The 9,033-nt window shown below is 41.5% G+C and overlaps 1 protein-coding gene across 8 annotated transcripts in view; it reads left to right on the forward strand.

Annotated features, from left to right (window-relative positions):
- The window catches only part of ZNF827 (zinc finger protein 827), a 170,268-nt gene that overhangs the window by 94,603 nt on the left and 66,632 nt on the right, over positions 1–9,033 (forward strand). The gene's annotated exons all lie outside the window — the stretch shown is intronic.

Here is a 9,033-nt window from a genome sequence, read left to right on the forward strand (position 1 = left end):
GAAGGAGCTTTGCTTTCCTGAGCAAACTTAGCAGATTCTTCCTAATGGGAACCAATTGACAGGTTTTGTGTTTCTAATTCTTGCACCAGGGATGGATGAAAGATGCTTTTCTTCTTGAGGTGGGATGAATTGACCTGGGAGCACCATCAGGCATGTGAAGGGTGCTCATTTGAACCTTAACCCGAGTTGTTTTTTTCTTGACTCTATGAATTGGAATTTAGGAATATCAAATATCAAACAGTAAATAAAACAGAGCCAGCTGGCCTCGCACAAAGTTCACGGTGTATTAGGGAAGGCAAACCTGCTGTGACAGATCAGAACAGTGGTGCTGTGGTGGCCTTGTCTCTGTATACACGTGCACAGGTGGAAAATGGGGCTTGCGATCTGGTCCACGCATTGTTTTGGGAAACGGGGCTGGGGGCTGGGAGGGCTATTTGTCTATTAAGTCAGATGCTCGAATAGGAGGTGTGAGCTGCTACAGATTCCAGGGGGCCTTCCGCATGTTTTCTGAAGACCGTTTAATAAATCTTGTGTCCACGGGTGTAAACACACGAAATTGTCCAGATTGGGAGACACTGAAAGACAGCAGACTAAAAATAATAAGTGTTAATTTTCATTTGCTGCCATGGGGTTCTTGAAGTGTCATGAATCTAGGTTCCCTAGAAGCAGAGCCTGAGATGGGGACCTGGGAAGGGGCTTTCCTGAGGGAGCGCTCTCAGAGGACCATGCTGAGATGTGAAGGGGCGGAGAGGGAAGGGGAAGCCATGGAGCAAGGACATGGTTTTCACCGGATTCCAGCTCAACTTGATCCCACGCCTGAATCCTGGAGCAGGAACTGCACCACAGGATAAAGCCTGCCTTGAGGCAAGGGGGCCGGCTCTTTGTAAGCCACGCCCCCCATTATTCACCAGCTTCAGGTCACCTCCAGCCAGGGATGTGTAGCCTCCTAGTTGCAGGGGCTCTAGTGATGAATAGGGTTCTCCCTCACTGTTAGCAGCCAGCACCCGGCCTCTTGCTGGTGGGCACATTCATGCAGTAAAGGCGTTCTGGGCAGGACCCAACAGTACCCCCTGTGGTGGTTTTCTGCTGGATCTTTAAGATAACAGTAATATTTATATAACAGAAAGGTGTGCTGTGAAGCCATTATTTTATGCCTTTCAGGTGTTCTCTGGGAAGCGTAAAAGGAGGTTTGAACCAGTCCCAAATGAGTGGAATGCGTCTCATAGTCTAAATTGCCTTGGCTGGGCTAGAGCCCAATTATAGGATAGAAGAGAAATTTTTTTTAGCCATTTGGCAAAAATGAAGCAATCCTTAGATTCTTCCCTTGCTGGGAGGTTATGAGTAAGAAGAAATCCAAGTCAGATCATTTGCCCAAAGCCAAGGAAGAGGAGCTTGTTGTGAGCCCCTGACATGGTACAGTGTTCAGAAATCAGTGGTACAGAATTCTTGGTTTATTCTTCTATAGAATCCTTGGTGTGTTTTTATTTTTCCTTAGAGTAGGAACTTGTTCAATTAGCCTCTCCTCAAATAGATCTCTTTCCTACCACCTCACCTCATTACTTCAGGTGGAATAGAATCAAGCGGCTTTGTGCCAAGAAATCCTCTTTAACCTCAGTTAGCTGATAACAGGAATAGGAAAAAAGTGCCAACTCCCTCTCTCTTTCTTTTTTTTTAAATTCCTGTTATTTTGTATGCACGCTTATTTTGTATGCACAAGGTCAGCTCAGGGGAGGGGGGCGGGTTGTTTTAAGATATGATTCACAATACTTTTCAAAAAGATTGACATCAAGCCTCCAAATGTCCTCGTCTCCAGATACTTAGGTACTTAGTGGGATCTTCTCTATTTCCCAGAAGCAGCTCACTATCCAGAACAGTGGCTCATGATTGCAGTCAAGTTCAGAATCAGAGGTGTTTGAGAGTTGCTAGGTACACTGGAGGTAGTTTAACTGAGATCACACTCTTCCAAATGCCAGGGGCTGCCTGAGCTCCTCCACTCAGTGAGATCTCCTGCCCTCAAGGTTCTGGGTAATCCAGGGGCCCGAGGGCAAAGAGGAGATGTGCAATACTGAAGAGAGAAGCTGATTCTTTTCCTGTCCCGTACAAACCCATAACTCTCTCCACAGTTGTTTGTCACTTTTGGTCTTGACTCTGGTTCCAACCACAAGAACTAAGAAAAAGTGAAGCAGCCTTGAAAGAAACATTGTAACTCAGCATTCCCCTATGTGCTTACCAGTGAGACCTGGGGTGTGGAATTCTGTGCCTGGGCATCAGGAGTGCATGAAGCCTGTGGATGCGCCCAGTGGATACAGCTCACTGTCCATGGGGCTGATCATTACACCTTCCTCCTCATCAGATCCTCTCCATTGGCAATTCTGCTGTTTGTTAATACCTCTATTAGAAGATGTTAGCATTCCTTGTTAGCAGTTTTTTTAAACGAGGTTTTAGGTGAAACTAAAAGTTGGAACTAATAACTAGCAAGTTTATGAATCCTTGGCTTTCTATCTTATTTTTTTTAAAAACTCTTTCAATGGAAAATGTCAAACAAAGGCAGGGATTCTACCCATCGCCCAGTTTGGACAGTTACCATCTCATGACCGATGTTGATAGGGCCCCTCCTTTCTGTTCTCCCTCCCCCTAAATTACTTTAAAGCAAATCCCAGACATCATTTCAAGGACTTGTTTGAAAATGCTTTTTTTTCACCCCAAGAACTGAGGCTCAGCTACTTAAATTAGTATCATTTTCCCAAAAGAAAAAGAGAAAAACAATCTACCAAAGTGCACCATGTAGCCAGGCAAAGAAATCAATCTGCTAAACAGCTGGAATGATTGGATCATGTGGTCCTGCTCACCAACGCCTTGACCTTCACCTTTCCACCCTTGTTTGTGCCCTCCTAGGGGCCCCTTCACCGAATCAGTCCTTTAGTTGGAACTTCGCTGTAAATGCTAAAACAGCAGTTCTTTTTACCTGTTTAACCTCAGAGTCCAGCAAATTCAATCTAAGTGTAAAGAAGGCTCTGCATCTCCTTTGAGATAGTGTGTGGACTGAGTGTTCTTAATGTCATTCTACCTGATAAATGAGATGAGGAGACAGTCCAGCCAGACCCAGGAGAACAGAAGGACTGAACACTTAAGAGACTAATAAAATCCTGATTTTCCTATTTCCTTTCCTAGCACAAGCCTAGCTTCTGCGGGGAATAGATAACCAGCTCATATGATCGTTTGTTGATGAAAATATATGAGGCATGATATCATAACCAGATCCCAAAGTTTAATGGAATAAAAAGAAGATCTACATCTTCTGACATGGACCATCACCCAGCCAGATGCTGGATAAGATCGAAATAGGAAAATGGAACCCTAGAGTAAGAATCAGATAGCTCCTGGCAGGTGAATTGGACATGCTCAATGTTGTGTAACACCATGAACGTCAAACAATGGCTGCCAAGAACCCTTTCTTGGTTATTTGTTCTCTCTTTTATCCATTAATAATTCAGTGTCCTCGGGGATATAAGATTGCAGGTCTTAAGAAAAACTTCTCACACCTGGCTTGCTTTATTCCAAAAGCAAGGAAATGTTTGCCCGAATTGTCTTTTTCTCCACGACAAGACAAAAAGCAGAAGTGGGAAAATCAGAGAAAGGTAGACTTCTGTCATGCTGTGTTGACCAACTTTTAACTTGCCCAATTTTCAGAACTTTGAAATGTGGGCTGTTTGTTATGATTTAGATAATGGCTCTTACAAGTGCTTACTAAAAGACACACGCACTTGGAAGAGTCCAGTGTAGAATCTTTCTGGGTGATGGTGTGGATGCATGTCCTTAAATATTTATGACTCGGTAATAGAAATTGCACACATTTGGAAAAGCATGATGTGCTGCCTCAATTTGTACAATATCCTCTTTCCATTTTTTGTACGACCAAAGAGAATAATGCTCTATTACCTTAAAAAGTAAAAGATTACTCACAAAGAACACCGGATTAGACAAAAGCAATTAAGAAAAAAAAACAAGAAAGAGAGCAAATTATATTGGTGATTGTTGAGTAGCTCTCCACATATTTTCATTACCCATTAAATTTTAGGACTTGAAAATGAAATGCATGGAGATTCCATTTCTAAAAAATGGAAATTGCTACTAATTTCATGGAGTCCCTTCAGTTAAGATATTCAGTGTTCTTTTTGGTGAAGTCAAGGCTCTTCGTGGGCCGTATGGTGCCATTGCAAATTTTAAGACACCCTCCCTGAAGATACTGCCATCTACTGGAATATTGTCACAATAAATACATAAATCTTTGATATCCGTGATGTATGTGGTGCCTTTGTGCAGTGCACAACCTGCACTGCTGTCTGCAGCTGCTCTGACAGAACTGTTGACTTGAGTGTCTTTTCTCTGGCAATACATCCTTTTCAACTCATGTTTGAGTTTTATCTTTCAAAGAAATAAAAACTCATCCTTAGAAATAGCAGATCCATATATATATATATGGATCCATCGTCCTCTAAGCATCATCCCTGCCATTTTTCTTCCCAGCTGTGATGTCTATATTGAATATTATAGTTGAAACAACACACTTCTTGAACCACTTGGTATTGTGTTACTATGCAGGGACAGGTTTAAATCTCCTTTTGAGGATCTAAAGAGGGCTGTGCCTTTACCTTGTTCCCATGAGCTCTGCCGTCTTTATTTCTCCTGCCTTGCAACAGTGTTCATCTTGTTTGTGTAACTCAGAATAGCCAGGGATGAAGCAGAAGTTTGTAACTGTCTCTAAGTAGACGTCTAGCTCTCTTCCTTAGCCGCCTTTGACAAATTAAGCAGGGCCAACATGACCAAAAGGCATATGTGGCTCAGGTGCTAGTTCAGTCCCATTTTTTCTCTTCTAGGATTTTCTCTTGGGTGTGTCTCCGTGGTTTTTACTAGAAACAGATTAGGTATGCAAAGGTGGACCTCTGTGCAGGGCGGGGAAGCCCTCTCGGATGATATCACAGGCCAGGAAGCATCCCTGCTGGCCTGGCTTTACCTCCAACCTCGACAGGACAGTCTTGCGTCACTGCAGGGAAGACTGAGTTTGTCTGTTCTCTGCTCACCTCAGCAGAAAGCCCGTTGTCCTTGTTTGTGCACAGAGTCGGATTCCTGTGGGAGATCCAGGTCCCTCGCAAGCTGACATTTTGCAGATCCGGACACGCAGGTTCACTTCCTCGGCCTGCGGTTGGCTCTGGCTCCCTGGGTCTGGCCTCCGTGCCACAGAGGCCCTCCACAAGGCCTGGCATTGTGCTCCTCATCCTGAGAAGTTTCCTGGCTCGCAGAGGATGAACGCCCGAGCCGCCGCAGCAGGAATTGTTCCTGAAAATGCGGTGTTAGATTGTCCAAGTCAGCCTGCCTCTGAGACAGCCCTAAATAGAAGGCATTTGTGCCTTTGCAAGAAGAAAATAAAAAACATTACCAATATCTATTTCTTCGGAAGATGCTCTGTTGTTCTGTATTTTCAACAGCCTCTCTCTTCCATAGCTTGTGGCCTTTCTCCAACTGAAGCTGACTGATACTGGTATAATCATAATTTACATACAGTTGTCCCTGCCTATGTCTTAAAATTGCCTTCAGTCAGGAGCGCCTGGGTGGCTCAGTCGGTTAAGCATCCAACTTTGGCTCAGGTCATGATCTCACAGTTCATGGGCTTGAGCCCCATGTTGGGCTCTGTGCTGACAGCTCAGAGCCTGGAGTCTGCTTTGGATTCTGTGTCTACCTCTCTCTCTGACCCTCCCCTGCTCATGCTCCGTCTCTCTCTTTCTCTCAAAAATAAATATTTAAAAATTTTTAAATAATTTATTACTAGAGAATATTAGAGAGCATAAAGAAGGAAAAAACAATCATTTATAATCAATCCTGCTACTTAGAGACAGCTAGTGCAAAGTTGGTTCATCTCCTGGCTGAATTTTTTGTCCATTTATATGCATATACTTTCCTCTAAAAATTGGATCCTTCTATATATAGTTTTGCTGGTTTCTCTTTTCACCTAGCAGTATATTAAGAACTTCTATGTTGGTAAACATTATTGTCAATATTGTCAATATTGTTCTTTTAATGTTTACATAGTATTCAGTGTTTGCATGTGTCATAATTTATTTCACCAGTCCCCTATTATTAGATATCAAGTGTTTGGTTTGGTTTTGTTTTCCCAAGTTGTTGCTAATCTAAACAATCTGGGGATAAATTGACTCCAAAAAACATTCACTGTGTTTAGGCTTTTGCATGAATTGTCTAATTGACTTCCAAAAAAGTTCAATCTACAATTCTCCCAGAGGCTAATGAGAGAGAGAGAGAGAGAGAGAGAGAGAATATTTCAAAGGTCTTCTGCTTTATCATTTAAAAAAAGGGTTTTTTTTTACCAATTGGGAGATTAAAAATTATATTTTATAGTTAAAATCTTTTTATTGATTGATTCTTAGTGATGTCAAGCATTTTGTTCATGGGGAGGCATTTGTATTTGTTCTCTTATATATGCCTTTATTGTCATTTATTATTCTCTTTGGTGGTTTGTCTGGGTTGGAATTTTTGTTTGGTTGTTATTGATTTTTTATTATGAAAAATTTCAAAACAGAACAGAAGGAATAATGAAGTAAACCACCATATTCCCATTGCCCATCGAGAAAACATTTGTCACACTTTACTTCGCAATGATTTTCTTCCCTAGAGTTTAAAATCACATCCCAGACATCATGACATTCCGTTGCAGATTCTTTGATATAGATCTCTAAAAACTAAGAATATTTTCGACAATATCATTGTATACCATACAGAATTAACAACACATTTGATTGTTTTTTAATTGCTGAGAAAGTTCTATTTGATCCACACCGGCCCACTGTGCACTCATGTCAGTGGACGAGGAGGAGAAGGAGATACATTTCAGCTTTCTTGTCAACTCTGAAAATTAAAGAGGAAAATCTGGTGCTTATATGAGTCATATAATGACCCTGGTTCTCCTCTGCCCACCTGCCACATTTAGAAACCCACGGCATCTGCAATGCCAGAACTCATGAACACCGCTGAAACTTTTCCTTCATTATAGATAATTATCTTTTTAACTAGCTGCTTGAATGTTTATGGGAAAATTGGCACCAACTGGTATACCTAAAATGTTAATATCTGGACCCATTTCAGAAGAAACCGCTAATCTGTCACCCAAAGGGAAACTGAGGGCCAAAGCTGGATGTTGGGAGGACCACATACAGTCCAACATGATACATAGTGATTGCTATGCCATAGCAAAATGACCTTCCTAGCATTTTATAAATGCTAAAAATTCTTTCACAAAGATTTGTGGAACTGAGCACTTAATGTATTTCAAATACAACCATTTATAAATGTTATAAAACACATAGATATGTGAATACAAAAAATATATTAAGCATGTATTATTCTATTATAAATTATTAACAAAGAAAGTAATCGAGGCCAGTAATATTTGAGATAAAAAGAAACTTCTTAAGAATTTACATGGTAGTCATGAAAATTAAGTTGAAAATGAAACAATGTTATTTGACCTTTTATAAACAATGAGATATCGAAAATAAAGTGGGGTGACATTTTATTGTTCGGTCATGAGCATATTTTCATGCTAGCAACTCCAGCTTCTCAGAAAGTTTCTTGTGGCCTTTAGATATTTGAGGAAATGCTGAGAAGGTTTAGTTATAACTAACCCAAATAGTTCCCCTAGTCCTTATCGTCGAATAATCCCGTCTTTTGTATTTGATGTGTTGGAAAAGCTTAACAAAAACAACCCTCTTTTCTTTTTGGCAAGGACTGTATTCTGCCCTGTCTAGGTCTTGTTAAAAGAAAGCATTTCCGGTTTGTCGTCACTATATCTGCATGGAGACTCCATGTGGAAGTTACCTGTATCCAAATCCATTTGTCACATTCATCTTCCACATGGTCAGAGAATCCTTTTTTGTAATGTGTGTTATTTTTTTGTTTGTTTGTTTGTTTGTTTTTGAGAGACAGAGAGAGAGAGAGCGTGAGCAGGGGAGGCTCAGAGAGAGAGGGAGACACAGAATCTGAAGCAGGCTCCAGGCTCTGAGCTAGCTGTCAGCAAAGAGCCCAACACAGGGCTTGAACCCACGAACCGTGAGATCATGACCTGAGTCAAAGTTGGATGCTTAACCAGCTGAGCCACTCAGGCGCCCTGGTGAGAGAGTCCTTGAACTAGAGCGAGATTTATTCTTGGAATCACTGTTCTATTGCCTATCTTTTTCTTGAGGCACAGAAGATTTTCTCAACCACTGTTTCCTGTTCACATCAAGATGTTAGCTAATACAGTGTGTCACCATTGGGGTGTGTCTCAAAGTCTAAGTGATTCAGAGGTCAGAGTTTTAAAAATACCAGTACACTGGCTTTAGATAAATATATGGAATATTGGCCCTTTAAAAATAACATGATATATTAGTACAGGATAGGGTTTTACTGACTTGAATTAATAGCAGGGGCTGAGTAGAGACTGAGGCCACCCTGTAAACAGGGCTTTCTAATGAGATGACCCAGGGGCTGGGGTCTGCTGGGGGCAGGTAGGAGCGACAGCGAGTAAACATTGACCCCCACAGAACTTTTCCACTCCAGAATGGGACTTCTGGCTCTCCGTTTGCAATATGTTACAACTTCTCAGAAATATCCGAGTCAGATCATTTATTCTCAAGGCAAAGGAAACAATCAAGAAAACTAATAGGCAACCGACAGAATGGGAAAAGATAGTTGCAAATGACATATCAGATAAAGGGCTAATACTGAAAATGTACAAGGAACTCACCAAACTTCACAATCACAAAACAAATAATCCAGTGAAGAAATGGGCAGAAGACATGAACAGACACTTCTCCAAAGAGGACATCCAAATGGCCTACAGACACATAAAACGATGCTCAACATCACTCATCATCAGGGAAACAGAAATCAAAACCACACTGAGATACCCCCTCACGCCAGTCAGAGCGGCTAAAATGAACAAAGCAAAAGACTACAGTTGTTGGAGAGGGTGTGGAGAGATGG

This window comes from Suricata suricatta, chromosome 1 (genome assembly GCF_006229205.1).
Source record: "Suricata suricatta isolate VVHF042 chromosome 1, meerkat_22Aug2017_6uvM2_HiC, whole genome shotgun sequence".
NCBI classification, from domain to species: domain Eukaryota; kingdom Metazoa; phylum Chordata; class Mammalia; order Carnivora; family Herpestidae; genus Suricata; species Suricata suricatta.